The 23,093-nt window shown below is 45.7% G+C and overlaps 1 protein-coding gene across 2 annotated transcripts in view; it reads left to right on the forward strand.

The window, feature by feature from the left end:
- Positions 1-23,093, forward strand: part of LOC144784941 (SLAIN motif-containing protein-like) — a 227,660-nt gene that overhangs the window by 12,292 nt on the left and 192,275 nt on the right. The window lies entirely within an intron of this gene.

Genomic DNA, 23,093 nt, shown 5'->3' on the forward strand with positions numbered 1-23,093 from the left:
CGTCAACAGGCCTTGGCAAAGGCAACCCACGCGGTGAGTGGAGTGGTGAGTGGAGAAAGCGTCTGGTGCGGACTAGGAGAGTCCGAGGTGCCCCTCTTTTGGAAGGGAGCAGGGGCCAGTCTGGAGCAACCAGACCAGCAGCAAAGATTCAAAGGTTCGTCGTCTAGGAGGCCACTAGCCAGCCAGCAAGTGACCAGACAACGCGTCAAGCAGCAAACAAGCAGAAGGGCCCCACGCAGATCTCGTGGAGGCTGGAGGGCTGATCTTCGGTGCAGGGGCTGCTCGGGGCTGGGGCTTCTCAGTCCCCAAAGCACTTGGTCGAGTTTACCTCGGGAGTCGTGCTGGAAGCGAAGTGCAGTTTCTTCCGAGATGGCCGGTCCCACGTGTCTCGTCGCACCCACGGGTCTCAGCTTTGCTGCAGATGTGAGTTGAGGTCGGAGAGGTCTGGGAATCCGGGTCTCGTCGGGCTCTGAAGTCTGGATCCTGGAAGGAAGAAGCCGCTGGGCGCTTGATGGTGCCTGCAGATGCAGGGTGGACACTCCTTGCCCACAAGGGAGATTCTTCAGTTTTCTGTGGAGCAGAACGTCGAAGTCCAGAGTTTCTTCTTACAAAGTTGTTCAGGATAATCTAATTTGGAATGGGATCAGCTCCTACCTTTATCCTGCTAAAGGGGGCTGCACTACTGACTAGGTCCCTCCCCTGGGTGGGACCAGGAAGGGGGGTGGTTACATCCCCTATCCTTTGTCCGGTTTCCCGCCAGAGCTGGGGCTGGAGTGCCCCAGCAACTGGTTTGAATCGGTGTATGCACAGGGCACCTTGTGTGCCCCAGGCATGTCTCATTCCTTTCAGGCCTATCCTACCCAATACACAAAATCCTGTCTGGGGTGGTGCTAGCACCTCCCAAGGCAGGAAACCCTTTGTCCAGGCCGCCCTCGCTGGAAGGACTCCCAGCAGCAGGAGGTCAGACTTGTGTCTGTGGTGGCAGCATCCATTTTGTGATGCCAAGGCTCGAGTTAACTTTAACCGGGGTTCACAGTTACATACATGTCGTGTCCCTCTAGAAGGGTGGAATGCTACCCCCGTCGCCAGAATTGGCGAGGGGGTAGTATTCCAATTCGTATGACACCTTACTCTACATGTTTTGATAATGTTATACCAGAGTTAGCATTTAACCGCGAGGTTGATAATGCACTTAAGAGTATATGGTATGGCGTTATCATGGAACAGCTATTAGGACTTGGTTCTGCAAGCTGCAGACGGGCTCAGCTCATGCCAGAGCACCATCTCACATAATTCCAAGCACTCTGCCTTCAGGATTGTTAAGGCCTGCCATAGGAGTGACTGATAGGAGGATATGTGTCCATTTTAGGGTTAGATATAGGTATACTATATCTACAGCAAAGGGTGATTACACCACCTTGCCCCAGGTGTCGTGCAGCCAGTTGTGTCAGTTTTAGATGGCCAGCCAGGGGTGGCATAATACATGCTTCAGCCCCTGGTAGGCCCTGGGTACACCTATGCCCTGGATACCTAAGGTACACTGTACAGGGACTGATAAGGTGACTCCGTATCCAATTGGATATGTACCTAGGGTACATGGAGTCCATTTTAACAGAGAGAGCAGGAAGCCTGGGGTCCTGAATAGCAGGATCCCAGGCCAACTAATTCAAGAACCAGCAAAACACCAGGCAAAAAAGTTGGGGGTAACCATAGTCCGATATCCTCCTTCCTACATATACAACTCACTCTTACTAGTTCTTTATATAAAGCAACCAGGGCTGAGGAGGCTCGACTCTTCACAAAACTGTGACCTGAGCATAGGGACACCTCAAGCTAGGGTATGTAGAATACACTCTCGTCCGTCTGACCCCAGAGTTCATATTGGGTCCAGCAAGGTGAAGCCTCACGTCCACCTATAATGGGTAGAAATAATGAGCAGGTAATCTACTGCTATATGTTGAACTCTAAGGCACAGATTATTTGGAGTAGGCTAAGACTTGGTCATATAAGGATAGGGGAAAGTTTTATGAGACTGATGGGTAAAGGGGTCTGTGCAGCCGTTTCCGCCCTGAGAGGATTGTTTTCCTGCCAATGCAGATTATGTGGGCCCTTCCAGCAGCAGCACCTTGTTCCTTCTCAGGCCTTTGCATGCTTCTGAGGTGGGCAGTCATTCTGCTGATGGGGCGGCCATTCTGCTGATGGGGCGGCCTGTTTTCATGCATAGCCGTGTGTATGAGGACACAAAGCGTGAAGCCCATCCTAACTTGTAGATGGGGCCAGGGAGGTCAGAAATAACCGCAGGGCTAGGGTCACTTTGTTGGTTTAAGGATCACTGTTTGTTCTTTAAAAACTGACATTGTGTCTTCACCGTATATAGTTACACGTGAGACATTCACCTTTGTAGTAACTTTGGAAAGGTCTGCAATATTTGCACCGTTCATAAAGTCTCTCTCTTCTGCCCCTTCAACAACCGGAAGTGAGCTGGTGAGATGTGACTCTTATGTGTTGTAGGGTCTAGCACTATATATTGCCCACAAATTAAAATTGATGAAACCAAATACAAGAATGTTGGTGATACTACGATGAGAAACTATTTTGACACTTGTGTGGCAGTGCGTGTACAGTCCTACAGTGGTGTTTCCAGACCTGCCCACCTCTGTGGACGTCCAGTGGCAGGCAGGGGCTTCTCCGGCTGCCATCAGACCACAGAGGAGTGGTTTCCTCCACTTCCCTGGGAGGCGTTTCCACTTCTGGCAGCCAGAAGAGGTCTGCAGGCTTCAGCCAAGACACAGCAGCCGCGCTGAAGCGAAAAGGAGACGTGGAATGGAAGGGTTGTTCCACTTAACCAATAAAGAGAAGAAAGTAGAGCCATTAGCACAAAAATGCACTGATTTCAGATAACTGAAGAGTCGTCCTGAATTACTGTAAGAGTTACGCTTCGGTACGATGGACAGGGTGTAGCTGTGATGTGTGGGAAGGAAGTTGTTAGAACTGTGCTATGTTTAGCTTTTTTCCAGGTATCAGCCTTTAACTCAGCTACTGCAGTTTTCACACTGCATGATGGGCAGGTGTGATCTGACGTGGAGCTTGTATTTGAGAGCCAAGGCCTGATCTGTGATGTCTTTGCTTCGGTGGCAGAATGGCTTTTTAACAGCTGATATGACTTTTTGTGTTTTCGCGGATATCACTCTCTTTATGACAGCTTAATGCATACATTTACCCTAGTACGCTCATTTATTTCACTTTATTGGCATGATAGCGTGTTGGATTTACAGCTTTTTTAATTCACAAACTAAAGACGTGTGCAGGATTGGTTGTCTTAAAGGTGCGACAGACGTAACTAGTCGTCTGTCAAAAGTATCTACTGTGTAACATTCTACTGAGTATCCGCTTTTAGCTCACTGCTTACAATATACAACTTTATTTTCATAACGCCCTTTCAAGATGTTCTTCTCTTGTTCTAAACAAAAGATGTTGCTTCATTTTGGATTTTCTCCCCAGGACAGAAGCTCCAACTATTAGTAAACGCTTCCTCTACCAACAGGATCCATTGGTTTTGGCAAACCGTGTTTAGTGACAGGAGTGCAACAGCTGTGAAGTAGTGGAGCAACTGATGACTGCTGGTCAGGGTGTGCGCATGAAAAGGTTTGTGGTGGACACTTTCAGCAAGTTCCCCACATTCAAGCTACAAATGGCTTTTCTATAGGTTACCTTGAGCAGCACCTCTCCCTCTGCCTCATGACTTCACTTCTCAAATGTCATTATATCTCCCAGGCATCAGTTGTGTTGTGGTTTTGCTTATGTTCCATTCCTTGTGCTCTTTGTTGTTTTTGATGGTCTGGCGAATAAAGCACACAGACTCAGCCTGTACTGGTAGCAAAAAAGGATTGTTGTTCTTTTTCAATTTTTTGAGAACGCTGTTTTCTTTACTTTAGGCTTCAGCCTTTGTTAAGACATGCAATTGTATTTTTTCAGGAACGTGAAAAAGTGTTGTCTCTTGCAGCGGTGTGAGGGTGCTTTAATGGAGGACGTCCTTGTTTTTATGTCTGGTTGAGGGGGCATTACGATGCCCCTCTTGCGGCACTGTGTACGCAGGGTTCCTTTAAGGCGTACATACAAGCTGGCACAGTTGGTCTGTTAAGATGCTATTAAAGTGTTTGTTGCATGAGCCGTGGTCGCCTTGTTCCTAATGTTGGAGTCGGTGGAAGGAGTACATTTTGTTACACCCCCTAATACTTGTTGTGGCAGTGCTGATGGGTGTTTTGATGTTGGTGTGTCTCTTTGCTGGGTGACCGTGGGTCTCATTTCCTGCTGATGCTGGTCACGTGGGCTGCCGTGGTTTCCTGTTGACATTTGTTGAAGAAAGCTAGTTGAGGATGTAGAAGCAGGGTTGTTGCTGCAGATCACCTCGGTATAGATGCTTGATTCATTCTCTGTTGGACATGATCCTCTTTGACTGTTGGACTGATGTAATGGCAGGTAGAGCGGGTGATATCTTATCGAGGGGAAATGGAGCTAAAAAAAGAAAAATGTGTTGAATTCAAGGAATCTGAATGACTAAACACTCATAGTTGAATTTTAGGGTATTAAAAAGTTCTCAATTTCAATCTACATATATATTTTCAATATCCGATATTTTGAGCAGCTTTCCAGCATATAATATAAAAACACATTAAAACCTCCCTTAAAGTATTTGTTCTTCTTGGTTCCATAATTTTTTTTATATATACATTTTCAATCTTGAAGGAGAACATTAGGGAGAGAATGTGGCCTAACAGCCAGAGCGGTCAACCTTGAAGCCGGGGAACCTAGTTCGAGTGTCAGCAGGGACGCTCAACATCCTGTGATTCTGGGCAAATCACTTAATCTCACTGTGCCTAACAAACAAAAATGAATATGTTCATCTACAACGCAAATTGGCTCATGTAAAGTGCTCTGATACCTTCGGGTCTGGTTTGTACTATATAACCCCCTCGTCCCCCCCCCCCCCCCCCCCCAAAAAAAAGAAAAAACTAACTGAACTTTCTCATTCATTCTATTTCTCATTAATTACTTGATGTACAAACACAATACGCTTGTGTGTGACCAGACTCTGGTTATGGTACAGAAATCACTCCGTGCACTTGAGTAGTATCGTTTAGCTAGTAACTTATTGGTTTGTTTAAAAGTAGAAAGTTCATGCATTTCGCAGAAGAGCAATTTATTTCGCAGAAGAGCCATATTACATGTTTTTTGAGTGAATCTCTTTTATTGGTTTTATATAGGTTAAGTTTTCCTCCACGGTGAATCCAACTGACTTCTGCCAGGCAAAAACATTGAAGATTGTAGGAGTAGCAATGGCACTATCCTGCTTTTAGTTACAGGAAAAAGGTTTTCTCTTAAACTTCCTTTATTGAATTTTATTTGGCAAATATCCATACTTTGACAGTGATACAGGTATAGGATACGTGGATATTCATCTTAGGTGCTAGGGTAACCTACTGTTTCTGCCACTGAATGAGCTCTTAAATACAAACAGAGTATCTCGGTGGGTGAGGTACCACCATCAATCCCACTGTATAGTTCAAGATCTTCGTTACCCAACATAATCTCCCCCCCCCGCACCCCAAAATAACCCCCAACAAGAAAACATGAGTGGTGATGTGTAACAGTGTGCAACATATATGGCATAAATCTAAGTAGTAACAGGGGGTGGGTTTTGGAATAGAGTATGGAGTACAGCGGGGGCAGTTGCCGGCTCCTTCCAACTTTAAATTTGAACGAGGTGAAGCACTCATGTATGAGTGGGACCCGTAAAGAGCAGGAGACCTGTTGAAAGGAACCGCACTTTTGAGCCCCAGATGTATTCCAAGTTTTTGTAATTTTCTAAAAGAATATCAGCCGTCCTTTCCATAGTTCTGCCCTGCCATTACTGCGCATTCCAATAGGACAACGAGGGAGCTTCAATCTTCCCCCAGGAAGCCGCCAAGGCCATCTTAGCTCCCCGAGGAGGAAGAACAGTTTATGATATTCTTTTAGAATGCTTTAACTTGTGCTGGAAAGCAACCACACAGCTGTAGGTACGTGCAGTGAATGCCATGTGTATAGTTTTAATTCAAGACGGTGCACTTCAGACACTGGTACAGTTGGAGTTTGATTAGGGTCAGGAATGAAGGCCGGTTTATGACCTGTTTGGGACATTTGTTGTAGAATGGATTATTTCAGTGTAACACATTTATGGGCTAGGGTGATTATGTTCAGTACACATCGGTTATTATCTACCTCTACTGATGGAACAATATGACATCTAAAAGTATTTGAACAGCCTCTGTTGATTATGAAGCATCACATAAAAAACTCTGCTTTTGGCTGGGATAAATTAATAGTTGACAGTATCAAAGTGTGCACCTGCACAGGCAGGGACACTTGCGTACACTCTACCTCAGAAATAAGTCTGCATTATTTTTGTTTTTGGTTGTTGCAACCATGCATTCTGTGGTAGCAGGAAAGGAAGTGAGAAAGAGGAACTGAAGTGACGGATGTTGTGACTTTAGATGCTGAATTTGCAGGGGCTGTTTTGTATTTATTTTCTCTGTTCGACCCTAAGAAGTGATTGACATTGATTTCTCTGCAGATACATTTATTGGAAAGTGTGTGTGTGATATATATATAACGAGCCAGCTTATAAACTGCAGCAAACATTTTCTTTTGGTGTAATCCACACAACACGTTTCGACCCTGTACGGGCCTTGATCATATGACCTGCAGTGTGGTCTGATGCATTTTTAAAACACAACTCTTTCCTGAAAAGCAACAAAAGACGTTAAAATAATCTTGCTGTAGTGGCCCCGCTCAAATACATCATGGTGTTAGTTGTTTGATAATCAATACATAAATACATCATGGAGTTCGTTGTTTGATTATAATAGCGATGTTAAGCCAACGATTTGGTACTGGTATCCTATTGCGCAAAATTGTGATATATCATAAATTAACTGCCACATTAAAACATAATCTCTAAATCCATTTGTTTCACTGCTAAAATAGCTTTTCTCTGAAGGTTTCGAAAAACATATATCACATGGTTTAAATTTACAATACATATTCAAGAAATTGCTCATGACGGGCTAAAATAGCCTAATTTGGAAAGTCTTAGGCCAGGACTGGATTTGCGGACAGCAATTGTTCTTTCAGACGTCATTCCATTCATGGGGTGTCCCAATAAACTTCTGTTTCACTATTGCCACGTTATCCACTTAAAGTTCTTTATCCTAACGTCCCGATGGACACTATTCACAATTCATTGCTTCCCCAGCCTCTTTTGTCCTGTTAATATTCAAATAAACATTGACATTCCTCCAGCAGCAATTGACTTAATCATCCGGCATTTAACTTTTACCTCCCAATCGGAGCCTGTAGTTTTAATACCACTGCTCCTTGGATCACAAATCCGTTATGTAATATATGACCCGTACATTCTACGGGCATTTGTTCAGCGAGTCCGTTGTTTGTCTGGCGTGTAAATTACTCAAACTGTGAGGCAGTTCCAATACCTCTGCTCCTCGTTGCAACCATTACCATTTTCACCGAAAGATCTTCGTCATCAGCCAGGTTTGTACATACTGGGCACAAACTATCCTTCACAAGCCTTTCCCGCCCGCTACTACACACTGCTGCTTCAAGTCTAGAGCACATCTTGATGCCGCTTTCTCAACCCTTGGAAGAGGCCCTGAAGACCTTTTCGGATCGTTGAGTAATTACACCGTTTGTTGTGTAAGACCTGAAGAGGATGTTGGTAGACATGTAGACTTTAAAGTTTTATGTTTCATTGGCATCACAAGGCTCTGAGATGTGCTCCAGACTTGATGCAGCAGTGTGTAACAGTGGGCGTGAAAGTCTTTCGAAGGATAGTTTGTGCCCAGTATGTACAAACCTGACTGGACTTGGAGCTTGATAAGTCATTGAATCATGGCTTTAGGAGCAACCATGTCTTTATTGCTTTCCTTAATTTTAAATACCTGACAATGATAGTTATTCTCTTTAGGAGCTTGATCTAGAGCTTGCATGTCTTGAAAGTGAATCAACTTTTTAGTATGTGTATAATGTTCCTTAAATGGGAATTGGAGCTAGTTTGGACCTGGTATTTCTCTTTCAACTTTGCAGTTTGAGTTTTGACTGTGTGAAGATATAGGCAGCTCCACAGATCACCACCGCACCCAAGACCGTCGCACGCCCTCCGCGTCAGAACTGGAGTAAGGTCACCAAGGAGCACCTGACCTACGCCCTCCTCCAAGACCCTCCCAAGGCCATGACCGACACCAACGCCAGGGAATTCCACCGTTGGGTCTTCTGCTGCGCCGACAAGCTGGCACCTCTCCGCCGCACCGTCAATCAACGCTCTCTGAGGGCCGCCTGATTCACCACCAAACTCAAAGAAGCCAGACTCTCCTGCATACGCTTGGAGAAAACCTGGAGAAACCAGAAGACCACGGAAGCGTGGAACAACCACAAGCGCCCTCAAGTGCTACCACCAGTGTGTAAGGGACACCAAAAGGACCTTCATCAGAGACTAAGTCAAGACCAATGCATCCAATGTCCATGAACGGTTCAACATCATTCAGAAGTTTGCAAGCCTGCCTGCGAATCATCCGACATCACACCCTCCCAAGAACTCTGCGACAAACTCCGCTCCTATTTCCACCTGAAGATCAAAGCCCTCTACGACAATTTCAGCGAGGCAGCAGAAATCAGCACCACGCCTCCCACCACCGTCGAGAAGCCGACCATCACCTCCTGGGCCCCCGCCGCTGTCGAACTCATCTCCTCAACCATGAAGAAGACGCACTCAGGAGCCCCAACCGACCCCTGCCCCCCTCACATCTTCCACAGGGCCACCACTGTCATCGCACCCGAACTAGGGCGAACAATCAACTCCTCCTTCATATCCGGCATCTGCCCAGATGACTGGAAGCGCCCAGAGGTGAAACCCCTCCTCAAGAAACCAACGGCCGACTCAACCGACTTGAAGAATTACCGGCCCATCTCTCTCCTCCCGTTCGTAGCCAAAGTCACCGAAAGACTCGTAAACGCCCAGCTGACCGCCTTCTTCGAAGAAAACTGCATCCTAGACACTTCCCAGTCTAGCTTTCACAGCACCGAGACCGCCCTCCTCGCTGCCACCGATGACATCCGCATGCTGCTAGACCAGGGACATACCGTGGCCCTCATCCTCCTAGACCTTTCCGCAGCCTTCGACACCGGCTCACATCGCACGCTAGCAGCCAGACTCCACAACGCAGGAATACAGGGATCCACGCTCGACTGAATCCAATCCTTCCTCTCCGGCAAAACCCAGAGGATCAGACTCTTCCCCCCCCCCCCCCCCCCCCCTCCCCCCCCGTTCCTCTCCAACCCCACCGACATCATCTGCAGAGTCCCCCAAGGATCTTCACTAAGCCCGATGCTCTTCAACGGGCTTAGCATCGTATCCTACGCCACCCAACTCATCCTCTCCCTCACCAAGAACCCAGAAAAAACAAGACTCCGCTTCTAAGAAGGAATGAGAAACGTAGCAGCCTGAATGAAGGACAGCTGTCTGAAGCTCAACTCAGAAAAGACCGAGGTCCTCCTCTTCGGGTCTTGCGCCTCCGCCTGGGACAACACCTGGTGGCCCTCCGCCCTCGGGAGCCCGCCCAACCCGACTGACCATGCGCGGAACCTCTGCATCATCCTCAACTCCTCCCTCTGCATGTCCCGCCAGAGCAACGCAGTCACCTCCTCCATGTCCCGCCAGATCAACTGCCTCCGCATCCTCCGGAAGATGCTCAAATGGATTCCCCCGACTGCAGGAAGACCGTCACCCACGCACTAATTTCCCACAAGACTGGACTACGGCAACGCCATCTATGCCGAAATCAACGAGCCTCTCCTACCAAGCTCCAAACCATTCAGAACGCCACAGCCAGGCTCATCCTTGGGACACTGCGCCACGAACATATGACCCAACACCTACGGAGCCTCCACTGGCTCCCCGTCGAAAAGAGGGTCACCTTCAAACTCCTGACCCACGCCTACAAATTCCTCAACCACATCGGACCCAAATACATTAGAGCCGGTGGGAGAGCCTTCTCCTACATCGCAGCACAAGCCTGGAACGAGATCCCAGTCAATATCGGACGTTCCCCAACTCTCCACACGTTCAGGAAGTACCTCAAGACCTGGCTCTTCGACTAACCCGGAGGTGTCCCCCCCACCCCCCCCCCCCTCCCCCCACCCCTTCCACCCCTTCCAGTGCCTTGAGAACCTCACGGGTGAGTGGCGTACTTTATAAGTCACTGATTGATTGATTGATTGATTGATTGATATGCGCTTCAGCGTGCATTGCATGATGTTCTCCTGGCCACCTAGTAGCCAATGTAGACCTTTGAAGGATGAGTTAATGTGGTCCTGTATACTAGGGTTTATGACTTGTCTGGCTGGTATATTGGGAATCACTTGTACCTCGCTTGTTGCATTTGCTATTATGTTATGATTCTTTCTCATTTTTCCACTATTGCTAATTGAGTTCCTCTGTAACTTGTGTACAATTATGGTATCAAATGTGCCCTGTGATTTATTGGTGGAGTACAGATTACGCTGTTAGAGGGGTTGTATGAAGTGTTTTAGGGTGCTCATGGTTTCAGCTTTTAATATTTTTTGGTTCTAGTTTGGAACTAGCATTTTTTTGCTTCTATATTTGGGAGCAGGGGAACTTGCTGGTGTGGTTGAATGAAGAGTTTGTAAAGTACACAGATACCTGAAAAAAGTGTCCTGGCGCTGTGGGTAACAGATTTGCAGCTGCAAGAGAAGAAAAACTTTAATTCCACTGATTAAACTGTGGCATCTGGCATCAAACATGTGGATTTTTAGTTGTTTTCGAAACTTGCCTAGATTGAATTGGGCCCATAGAGCGAGATGGGGAAGGCGTTTCATGCTCTAGCTGTAATGACTGTTAGGGATCTCCATCCCAGCCTAACTTTTTTTGACCTTGGGTGTCATTAGCAGAAATTGAGAGTCAGAATGCAAACTGCGAGGTGGTAAATACGAGGATAACAGTGAAGACATGGGTCCTTTGTCCTGTCTGGGAACTAACTTATTGGCATTGGCGTAAAGACCTAACCCAGCTTCTTTTAGCAATCCGTAGCCAGTAGAGATTGCACAGATGTGATGAAATGTGCAAACTCCTGTTGAGGCCTAAGACTGTGCGTGATACCGCATTTTGTACGAGTTGCTCTCTTGGTAAGAGGTTATGGTAGATCAACTAGCAAAGCGTTGCAGTGGTCGAGTGTCCATATTATCAGTGCTTGTGTCAAGGTGTTCTTCTATAAAGAGGAAGAAATAGGATAACCTTTCTGATAATACAGAGAAGATGAAAACAGGTGGCAGCAAAAGTGTTAGTATGTACTTCAAAAGAAAGTCTGGAATCTGAAATAATCCTTTAAATTCCTGGCATGTTAGGATGGTGAGGGAATGGTTCCAGCCACCAGTTACTAGTCCATAGAACCAAGTTGCTGGAAAGCAAATGTGTTTTTTTTTGTTTGTTTTTTACTGTTTAGTGTCAGTGAGTTATGGTTCATCCATACATATTTCTCTGAGGCTGGAGGAACACACTTTAGAATTTTCTTCTGTGTTCCTGTCTAGCATCAAAACGAGTTGTTGTCATAGGTGTAGAACTTAAAACCATTAAGTTGATAAATTTGGCTAGAGGGGCAACATATCAACTAAACAGTGTAGAGGTTAGAGTCGGACACTGCAGAACCTCTGAGATATTTGGCAGGGCAGAAGAGCAGAGCGTTTCGGTGTGGTCCTACAGACCAGGAGCAAAGCAGTTGTGGATAGTGCCCGAGATACCTATATGGAGTAGTTGCTCTAGAATGATGGAGTGTGAGATGGTATCGGAAGCAGCCGAGGGATATACAGTACAAACGCTGCAGCATCTTCAAGGGTGAGCCGAATGTCATTGGAAGCTTCGGCCATGACAGCTTCCAGTCTAAGCCATTTGTAAAACCCAGATTAAACAGGGTGAAGATAGTGTGCCTCTAGGAAAATACTGATCTATTAGTTAGTGTTTCCATAATATTTGTATTTAAGTGTAGTAGGGAATTCAAACTGAAATTGGCCATATTGTTGGTATTGAGTGTAGGTTTTAGAAGTAGCGGGGTTATCATGGCAGCTTTCCAGTTAAAGCTGTTCCTGAGGAAAGCGAGCAGTTACATAAAGTAGTTAAGGAAGGAGTAATGGTGTTAATGATTGTGTGTTTTATTATATTGTATGTAGGTTTTTTTTGTAACTGTAGCAATAATTATTGCCTGCGAGTTTAAAAGGGATGGGCTCCTTATAAAACGTAGAAATGATGGTAGTGAAGTAAACTCACTGTATCATGCCCCTGAGATTTAACTAGTCGCAGAAGTCCTGTTCTGTTGGAGTAACAGTTATTAGGTCGAGCCTAGAGCCAGCGCGCATGCGCTGCCCTTCCAGACTTGTTGTAGTGGAGTAGGGAATAGAAGCTCCACCCATATTTACCATTGACTTGTCATTGTCTGTCAATGCTGGCTTCTGATTTCTAAATAGGCTGGTTAGTCCCTCCTTAGTAGTGCCGCCTCTTCGTTTGTCACCTCCCTTGGCGACTGGTCCTTTTACTTCGGTTGTTACACGATACATGTTATTTTGTCTTTAAGCACTAATTTCTTTGTCAAGTTTCTCGTACTGCAGGCACAACCTCTGTCCATGCCTTCTTTACAACTCCGCCCTCCTTCCTGTTGGCACGGACATCTGTTCCCTTTGTTGTCTGCACCTGCTGTAACCCCCTCCCGTTGTCTGTGCCCGCTGTACCCCCCTCTCGCCCGTTGACCGTGGCTTCTTTACCTCCCCAACCCCCACTCCCTCCCGTGTCTGTGACTTCTCTCCCCCCCCCCGCCCTCCTGTTGTCCGTGATGCCTACCATTTACAATGCACGTCTCGCATTTAAGCGAGTTTGAGCTATTGGCATTGTAAATGACAATGCCGTTTTATTTTTTAAAACACATAAATAAAAGGCATTGTCATTTACAATGCCAATAGCTTAAACTTGCATGAATACGAGCCCTATTATATTGCAAATGCTTGTTTGTTTTAGCTGTGTGCAGTTTTTGATTCCTCGATGGGTTTTTTGGGTGAGTTGGTTTGGTTGGAGATGTCTGAAGAAATATTTTGAATTCAGTGGGGTGGACGCCGTTGACGAGGTTCAGAACAGAGTACTTGCCACAGCAGGGGATTTGTACAGTTAAAGATATTTTTCCTTTTAATTTATTGGAATTGCAAGGGCTTTTCACCCCCATTCACAGAACAAGGTGTAAGTGAAGTTAATAGATGAACTTTTCTGCCAAGGACGCAACGAACGCAATGACTGCTATGTCGTCCGGAGTAATGCCGTTCTTGAATCGAGGGGCTGCTGCTCTTCCACCTTGTGCTGGAGAAGCCAAGCTCCTGCATAGGTCAGAGTTTGGAGATAAAAGTGATCTTTCATTCACGATTCTTATGCTCAATGAACTAATTACAGGTGGATTTGGAGTCTAAAGTTGGAGATAGTTGAGAAGGTGTGCACTATAGGTTGAGCTCTGCGATTCTGCTGCATTTCATGCCTCACATTTTACACGTGGTTTCATGGTTTAACAACCTGAGTGTACAATGTTTGCCGATGTGATGTTGCGATCTAATTTACATATTTGGTTTCCAGTTCTTTAACATTTCAGCCAGGCGTCTGGAGGTCCCTGAAAATGAGGTGGCAGACTCTGGAGATTTGGTCTATGGTTATCTACATCTGCACCAAATCTATCCTGTCATCCTACAGCAGAATCTGCCATAGTTAGTGCATCCGCGACTGTTGGTGTGGGCTCCACCTGTGTCGTAGTGGTCTTACCAAGGAAAGGCTAGTATTGACGGGTCAATATTTGGTGATCAAAGCAAACACAAGAGCTGGTTCCCTGAGTCCTAAACTGGTTGGCCAACTGAAACCTCATCCAGGGAGTTAAAATGTGGGAGAGGAGGTCCTCTCGGGCGGAAGGGCCCCAGGGTTTCGGGTCTGCTGATTCGCCCTCCCATAGATACTGGCTGTAAAGTTTGCCTGATTCTGTAGTGTGCCAACTTTGAGGTACCAGGTGGCACACTGAACATTTATCGGGTCCACTTTGTGATTTCCACTGGTGCCATGACGGTGGGCCATGCCTGCCCTGGGCACCAGTGGTATAGGAGCGTAGGCGCTATGGATAGTGCCTAGTAACCCTAGCTAGAAGAACAAGGGGAGCTTGGCCCTAAGAGGACAAGTGGGAAGGCTGGGCCTAATGTATACGTAATCAAACAAGAGTGCCTCCCACTACTCAATCACAGCCAAAAAATCAAGGCAAGTTGAAGACGCTATTTGTCGTTTTCAACCAGGTACTTTTATTTATACCAGTTACTTTTTAAGTTTATACCATGTTTGTCGAACACAACATATGATAGGCAGAAAAGACCTGTACATATCATAAATATTGAACTAAGTTAGGTTATTCAATGCAACATAATATCAAAATTAAATGTGGTCCTAAATGTGGTCACAACTGTACAAAAATCAATGTGTTTCGAATCCAGGAATTAACTGTCCGGATTCTCCTCAGGGCATAGTTAATCTGTCTGTAAATTTACAAAAGGGAAAAAGTTTCAGTGTCATGGATAAGCAAAGAGGCAAGACTCCTTATATTGTGACAATCAGCTAGCACCTACCGCTTTTTAACGAAGTTCAATTTTTGGACCCAACCTCCAGTCTGCACTGACAAATCTTCCCGCTAACTTCGTTAAAAAGCGGTAGGTGCTAGCTGATTGTCACAATATAAGGAGTCTTGCCTCTTTGCTTAAATTTACAGACAGATTAACTATGCCCTGAGAAGAATCCGGACAGTTAATTCCTGGATTCGAAACGCGTCGGCCAATTAGAAAAGGACAATCTAATTTTAAGCCATTGCTTAAAAAGAGTTTCGAATTGACTTTTGCGCTCCTTTTCCTAATGCATTTCACTTTTTTTGCTTTAATCAAACCTTCTACGTATGTAAAAATGTGTTGCACCATGTATTGGTAATATATGTTCATTGTTTCTGTCTGTTTCACATTGATTTTTGTACAGTTGTGACCACATTTAGGACCACATTTAATTTTGATATTATGTTGCATTGAATAACCTAACTTAGTTCAATATTTATGATATGTACAGGTCTTTTCTGCCTATCATATGTTGTGTTCGACAAACATGGTATAAACTTAAAAAGTAACTGGTATAAATAAAAGTACCTGGTTGAAAACGACAAATAGCGTCTTCAACTTGCCTTGATTTTTTGGCTGTGATTGAGTAGTGGGAGGCACTCTTGTTTGATTACGTAGTAACCCTAGCTAGCTCAGGCTAACAGCGCTTTCGAAGTAGTAACTCCCCACATGTCCAACCAGAATCAAGCCTCACGGCGCTGCCTGAGTTTCCATGGGTGTCGCTGTTTGTTTCTTGGCCTTTAACCAGGATTGAGCGTTGTGCTGATTTCTGGCCCTATTTCCTTTGAGGTCCTGGTGAGAGGCTTTCACCCGTGACAACCCCGCGACTCATCTTGTTGCTTGGTATAGCGCGAGCTAGATCGACAGGAGGGCCATTACAGAATAATGGGGTAACCCAATGATTAAAACATGGGTAGCACCCCCCAACTTGGGAAGCGTCCCCCGGGCTCCTGTTATGTCCTTTACCAGGTTTCGTCAGTGTAAATAAACTGTTAATCTTAAACGTTTTTGGAGTTTTTATTTTTCATCAATGATGTTCAAGTCACATCAAGTGTTGCTGTTAATCACAAAGCTCTTGTGTTTCAAATAATGCACTCAATAATCCCAATGCATTTCGGCATTTCAGAATTGCCTTCATCTGGGGACATGTATTCTGTTAACAAAGAAAAATGTCGGTTTTACTAAGGGAAAGTCTCCTTAATGATAAATGCTAACACAGGTAATGTTTAAAAAAACGAGGTGTCATGCTCTTAAAGCCGATGAATGTGGACACAAAAAAACGAAAGAATGCAAATTCACCCTTGTGTGGATAAAATTCTAGTTAATTCCGTGCAGATTATAAACTTCTGTGAACTAGCCGTCTAAAAAATGGTGACCGTGCTTATCGGGAATCAACTGGAACGTGTGGGGTGCAAAAATTATAAAGCGCCGTGCAAAGCTCTGACGCCGTGCCTGCGTGAAAATAGTTGGACAGAAATTGAAAAGCATGCTGTGCGCGACCCCAAGCATGGGTGTACAGACGGTTAAAGAGCTTACCGTTAGTGCGAAGTAAACGACTCGTCAGGGGTTTCCGTGAAAGCCATGTCGGGTTAGGGCGTGTCTGTGTAACAGGAGTGGTTTAAACGAGAAGTGTTGCTAAGCGACACATAATAGAAACTAAAAGTGGACTGCGGTGGTGTCCGAAGGACGGAAAACTTTATCGCTGCTAAATGAAAAAGTGTGCAAGTGCGGGGTGAGTTGATGTTATATCATGGTGATATATCATGGTGAATCAAGCGTGGAGGTGACAGCTTACCGAGGGCGGATACAAATCTCATGCTAAATATTAAATAATAATATTATGATAAACTACTGGGTTATACAAAATAACAGAAATGGTTCATAAATCAAACACATAAAATTAAGAATAGTTGGAAAAGTAAACAAATAGGAAACAAAAGGAGTGTGGAATGATATAAAGATAATACCATAATAATAAACCAGTTAAGACTGCTGGGCTATCCTTGGGTCACATTAAAGAACATAACTATGTATAGAACATAGGTCACAGGTAACAAGAAAATTCCACACGATCATTAAGGCCATGTGGCTTTAAACTCGACAATGTAGAAATCCAATAATTCTCTCTCTTTAAGAGTTCATTATGATTGTCTTTGCCTTCTTCTTTAACAATTGTTTCCAAAGCGCAAAAGCGCAATTGACTGATGCCATGACCAGCTTCCAGAAAATGTTGAGCGACAGAGGATTTGATCTGTTTGGTTCTTATGTTTGATTTGTGCTCATTTAATCTTGTTTTCAGCTTCCTCTCCGTTTGTCCAACGTATATTTTGCCACAAGGGCATTTTATCATGTACACAACCATGTTGGGTGCAAAAATTATAAAGCGCCGTGCAAAGCTCTGACGCCGTGCCTGCGTGAAAATAGTTGGACAGAAATTGAAAAGCATGCTGTGCACGACCCCAAGCATGGGTGTACAGACGGTTAAAGAGCTTACCGTTAGTGCGAAGTAAACGACTCGTCAGGGGTTTCCGTGAAAGCCATGTCGGGTTAGGGCGTGTCTGTGTAACAGGAGTGGTTTAAACGAGAAGTGTTGCTAAGCGACACATAATAGAAACTAAAAGTGGACTGCGGTGGTACATGGTTGTGTACATGATAAAATGCCCTTGTGGCAAAATATACGTTGGACAAACGGAGAGGAAGCTGAAAACAAGATTAAATGAGCACAAATCAAACATAAGAACCAAACAGATCAAATCCTCTGTCGCTCAACATTTTCTGGAAGCTGGTCATGGCATCAGTCAATTGCGCTTTTGCGCTTTGGAAACAATTGTTAAAGAAGAAGGCAAAGACAATCATAATGAACTCTTAAAGAGAGAGAATTATTGGATTTCTACATTGTCGAGTTTAAAGCCACATGGCCTTAATGATCGTGTGGAATTTTCTTGTTACCTGTGACCTATGTTCTATACATAGTTATGTTCTTTAATGTGACCTAAGGATAGCCCAGCAGTCTTAACTGGTTTATTATTATGGTATTATCTTTATATCATTCCACACTCCTTTTGTTTCCTATTTGTTTACTTTTCCAACTATTCTTAATTTTATGTGTTTGATTTATGAACCATTTCTGTTATTTTGTATAACCCAGTAGTTTGTCATAATATTATTATTTAATATTTAGCATGAGATTTGTATCCGTCCTCGGTAAGCTGTCACCTCCACGCTTGATTCACCATGATATATCACCATGATATAACATCAACTCACCCCGCACTTGCACACTTTTTCATTTAGCAGCGATAAAGTTTTCCGTCCTTCGGACACCACCGCAGTCCACTTTTAGTTTCTATTATGTGTCGCTTAGCAACACTTCTCGTTTAAACCACTCCTGTTACACAGACACGCCCTAACCCGACATGGCTTTCACGGAAACCCCTGACGAGTCGTTTACTTCGCACTAACGTTCCAGTTGATTCCCGATAAGCACGGTCACCATTTTTTAGACGGCTAGTTCACAGAAGTTTATAATCTGCACGGAATTAACTAGAACTTTATCCACACAAGGGTGAATTTGCATTCTTTCGTTTTTTTGTGTCCACATTCATCGGCTTTAAGAGCATGACACCTCGTTTTTTTAAACATTACCTGTGTTAGCATTTATCATTAAGGAGACTTTCCCTTAGTAAAACCGACATTTTTCTTTGTTAACAGAATACATGTCCCCAGATGAAGGCAATTCTGAAATGCCGAAATGCATTGGGATTGAGTGCATTATTTGAAACACAAGAGCTTTGTGATTAACAGCAACACTTGATGTGACTTGAACATCATTGATGAAAAATAAAAACTCCAAAAACGTTTAAGATTAACAGTTTATTTACACTGACGAAACCTGGTAAAGGACATAACAGGAGCCCGGGGGACGCTTCCCAAGTTGGGGGGTGCTACCCATGTTGTATTCTTCACGCTCCTAGTCGGAGAACGATACCCCGGAGCACCAGACAGCTGATTTAACTTTATTTCAGAAAAGTGCAGTGCGTCCAACAATAACCCTTTTTTCACGTAACCCAATGATTGTCACCAGACCTGGGTACAATGCGGGAATGAAAAAATTGGTCCGTGACAGCTATTTAAAGGCGAGATGAATCACAATCTGTCTGTCTGAGGTGTGTTGAAAAGATAAACAACACTGATTATCAATATCATATAACAAAATGAATGCTTTTTGGGTTTCGCCTGCCGAAGGCTGCGCTCTGCGCAGCTCTTCAGCGCAGGTGAAATCCTATGTCGTCAATAAGGACTCCTGGAACGTCCCCCGGCTCTCATTGGTTAGCTCCATAAATGGAGGCTAGCCATTGAGTGCCGGATCTGTCCATCAAGGCTGGACCAGATTCGGGGGCGTTCCGGAGATTTTTTCCCAGGGCGGAGTTACGTTTTTTCCCGTTCCCTCCCCTTTCACTGAAAGTGAATTCAGATGCGCTGTCCATTCCCGCCCCCTCCGTGTGCCTTTCCGCCCCCCTTGCTGTCCTGTGCACGTTTCCCGCCGTCCGTGTCCTCTCCCGCCCCCTCCCGCCGTCCGTGTCCTCTCCCGCCCCCTCCCGCCGTCCGTGTCCTCTCCCGCCCCCTCCCGCCGTCCGTGTCCTCTCCCGCCCTCCTCCCGCCGTCCGTGTCCTCCCCCGCCCTCCAGGGCAAAGCTTCGGGCCGGAAAGCGCCCCTATGGCTGCGAGCAAAGTTCCAGGGACTGCTCTTCCGACTGGGCTGCTACATTCAGAGGAACTGCGGCAAATTCCTGGCGGTGGGTCTTCTCATCTTTGGCGCTTTCGCCGTCGGATTACGGGCCGCCAACGTGGAGGAGCTCTGGGTGGAAGGTAAGATGTGACCCTTGTTACAACATCCTATTAACAGCTCACAGACAGGCCTTCATTGCGGGTGTAAAATATCTTGCTTAAAGGCGAAAGTGAACGTCATAACGGAAAATATTCTATCCATATGGATTATAACAACATTAGTCATTGATATTTTTGTTTTTTTGAGCGTGCTGTTGCTCTTTGCGAAAGTTTGCAGAGTTGCCATCTACCTCATTATCAGCAGCAACGTCTATTACAAGTAAATGGTTGTTTATCCGGCACTTTGCATGCCGGGACTCGTAGTTTGGAAGTTCCTGTGCCAACGTGATTTTTTAAGTCCGAACATGCAAAGTGGTGAAGGTAAAAGTAGGTGACCATAAAAAGGTGCACGCGATGACACGGCGAGTCTCAGTTTGTTGCGCAACAGAAGATTTTGCACTAGGTAAACAAACGGCCTGCAGCCGAGGGCCCTTCTCATCTGACTGAACGCCTCCTCGTGCCACACAGAATGCTTACCGAGGTCGGGTGCTTACGCCTTGCACTTTTCTCCCCCGCCAGGGGAGGGGGCAGACACAGTGGCCATATGATCTGTGGGTCCGGCGGTATCGGGGTGCTGACTCGAATCTAGGGTGCGCCAGGAATAACAAGCGTGAAGGGGGCCGGGAGAGAAGGGGCAGGGTCTTAACCAGTGCGGGGAGGACCCAGACCTACAGCGGCCTCACGACGGGGGGAGAAACCGGGAGCTGAGACCCCAGGACCGGGGAGAACCGGAGCCCCCCTGCCTGCTGGGACTGCAGCCAGCGGCACAGTGGAAAACCAGGAGGGGACAAGCTTTAGGTGAGATGGGGTGGAGCCTCTGGCTGGGGGGTGGAGGGGTTGAGTGGCATCTGTAGGGGGAGGGATAACTGACCCCGAGATCCCGTCACCCTGGCCCCCAGAAGCCTGCCCTGAGACCAAGCTTCCAAGACCGCCGGGTCAGGCTCTCCCTAAACACTGCTCGAGCAGCTCCCCATTGCTTCTAAGCACTATATGCCCACTAGACAAATGACGAGGAAAAATCATGTACCTGGACCCTGGGAGTAGAATATAAAGGAGAAGAAGGGTGTCTGCTAGAAAACTGAACACATTGCTGCTGGTGAACCTTACAAGTATATACATGGCACAAGGAGAGAGAGAGCACCAACAGGTTTTCATCCTTTCTGCCATTAAAGTGGTTGTCACTCTGGCAAGATGGTTTGTACCATGACCTCATCGCTGTAATGTAGAGGTCTCAATAAAAGGCAGCTCGCTGTTCCTTTCTTCTGAGGTCGATAAACGGAGTACTGTTAAATGAGCTGTTAACAGCATCTGTTATTTACCGTGCTAAGAGAAGGCAGAGGTGTAGTTTGAAGCGCTATATAAAAAGCCCATATTATTCAGCATGACGTTGGTGATTCGTGTTTGTATGTTGATTTATTAGTTCTTCCAATGTGTGTAATGGTAGGACTAATCAACATTTTAGTGCGTTTCCTGAGAGACAATTAGCATTTCCCTTAAATGCCAAACAGGTGAGATCAGTTGGTCGTGCATTTTTAGGTTTGAGGATGTTTGGAAGGTTATGGTGTTTATTTTGTACTGTGTAATTTTTGTCTTTAAGTATTGACTACTTATTCATTTGTACTCAAGGCTGGTGCTACTTTTAAGCAATTGGAGACGGCTGCCTTATGGTCCCTCCGCAAATATCCATAGAGTGCTGTAAATGGTCTTAAAAATGTACCTCTCGCTGATGGACACGCAGCACCCAAACAGCAAAATGTAAATTTGCCTGGGCTCTTACACTGAAACTGTTTGTAGTGTTTGATACTCCCCCTCGTTGTGCTTGCCTTCCTGCCCCCCCTTGTTGTGCTTGCTTTCCTGCCCCCCCTGGTTGTGCTTGCTTTCCTGCCCCCCTGGTTGTGCTTGCTTTCCTGCCCCCCCTGGTTGTGCTTGCTCTCCGCTCCGTCCGTAGGGTACAATAGTTCTCACATTTGCGAGATATTGAGCTATTGGCAATGTAAATGACAATGCCATTTATTTATCTGTTTTCAAAACCAGCACATAAATATAAATTTTGTCATTTACAATGCCAATAGCTCTAACTTCTCCAAAGGCGAAACCGTTGCATTGTAAATGCTTGTTAAGGCATACAATTAATGTAAGGAACACTTTGTTAGAAAGACAACAACGTACCAAAAAACCAATGTAAAGCATACAGTTAATGTCAAAAATGAGAGGAGCGCCAAAAGTATTCAAATGCAGTATATTTATTCCATATATTTAAGATTGAGGACACTTTATGCACTTGCAGTAGTAGTAAGGTTGCAAGAAGAGGGGGTAAGGTTTAGGATGGTTGTGCTCGTGGTGGAGAGGGGGTGGGTAGAGGTCATTGGTTAAGGAATACACATTATTTCAATGATTGCGACATCAAACTGGTAAAGAAGACCAGTATACAGGACCTGCCCTTGGACTCCCAAGGGAGTGAGCTGAATTCCACTCGCGAGGGCCCAACTTGTGAAGTCCTCACCGGTTTTTAAAACCGTGAACAAATTATCTCGTGGTCATCAGATATCTGAATTAATCTGGTATGTCAAAACCTTGAAAGAAAAGCACAGGCGCCCCACGCCTCGAAACTTCCTCCTGCCAAGGTGAACTTGGCAGGAGGAAGTTTGGCCCTCACGCGTGGAATTCAGCTCACTCCCTTGGGTGAGTGCTTTATCAGTGTGACTACATACCTGGTGCCACCTTGCAGACTTGAAAGACTTGAATTTCAGGATTGATTTTACACAGAAAACCCTGACTGGACTGTTAAGTACACAACCTTCGGTGTTATACCTGAGATGCCAATGTGGCACCAGGATTAGGTTGCCCCCTCACCCCCTTCCGTCCTGAAGACTCGCATCGGAGGTATAAGTCACTCTCTCTGTGCGTTAGCCGAGTCGAAATGTCAATGCCATCCACTCACATGGGACCTGTTCCTTTCTCCCCCTCCCCCACCCCCAATTGCTTGATGTTGCATTAATGCTTTATTATACAGTACAACTGTGATCCATAGAATTGGCAAGGGTGGGTCCTGTATACTGGTCTTCTTTACCAGTTTGATGTCGCAATCATTGAAATAATGTGTATTCCTTAACTCCTTCGCTGCGGCGGCTATTCCGCCACAGCGCTAAGGGGGCGGGGCGGCCACGCGGCGGCCGCATGCTGGTGACGGAACCGCTCCGTCACCAGCCGCGGTTGAGCTGTGCTCATGACGGAGCGGTTCCGTCATGGCCCCGCCCGCTCAATGGAACGCCCAGCGCAGGCGCGGAATCCGCGCTGCACAGGCGCGGCGAGCGGGCCATGACGGAACCGCTCCGTCATCAGCACAGCGCCACCGCAGCTGATGACGGAGCGGATCCGTCATCAGCATCGAAGGTGTTAACAAGGGACTTCTACCCA

This window comes from Lissotriton helveticus, chromosome 10, assembly GCF_964261635.1.
Source record: "Lissotriton helveticus chromosome 10, aLisHel1.1, whole genome shotgun sequence".
In the NCBI taxonomy this organism is placed as follows: Eukaryota; Metazoa; Chordata; class Amphibia; order Caudata; family Salamandridae; genus Lissotriton; species Lissotriton helveticus.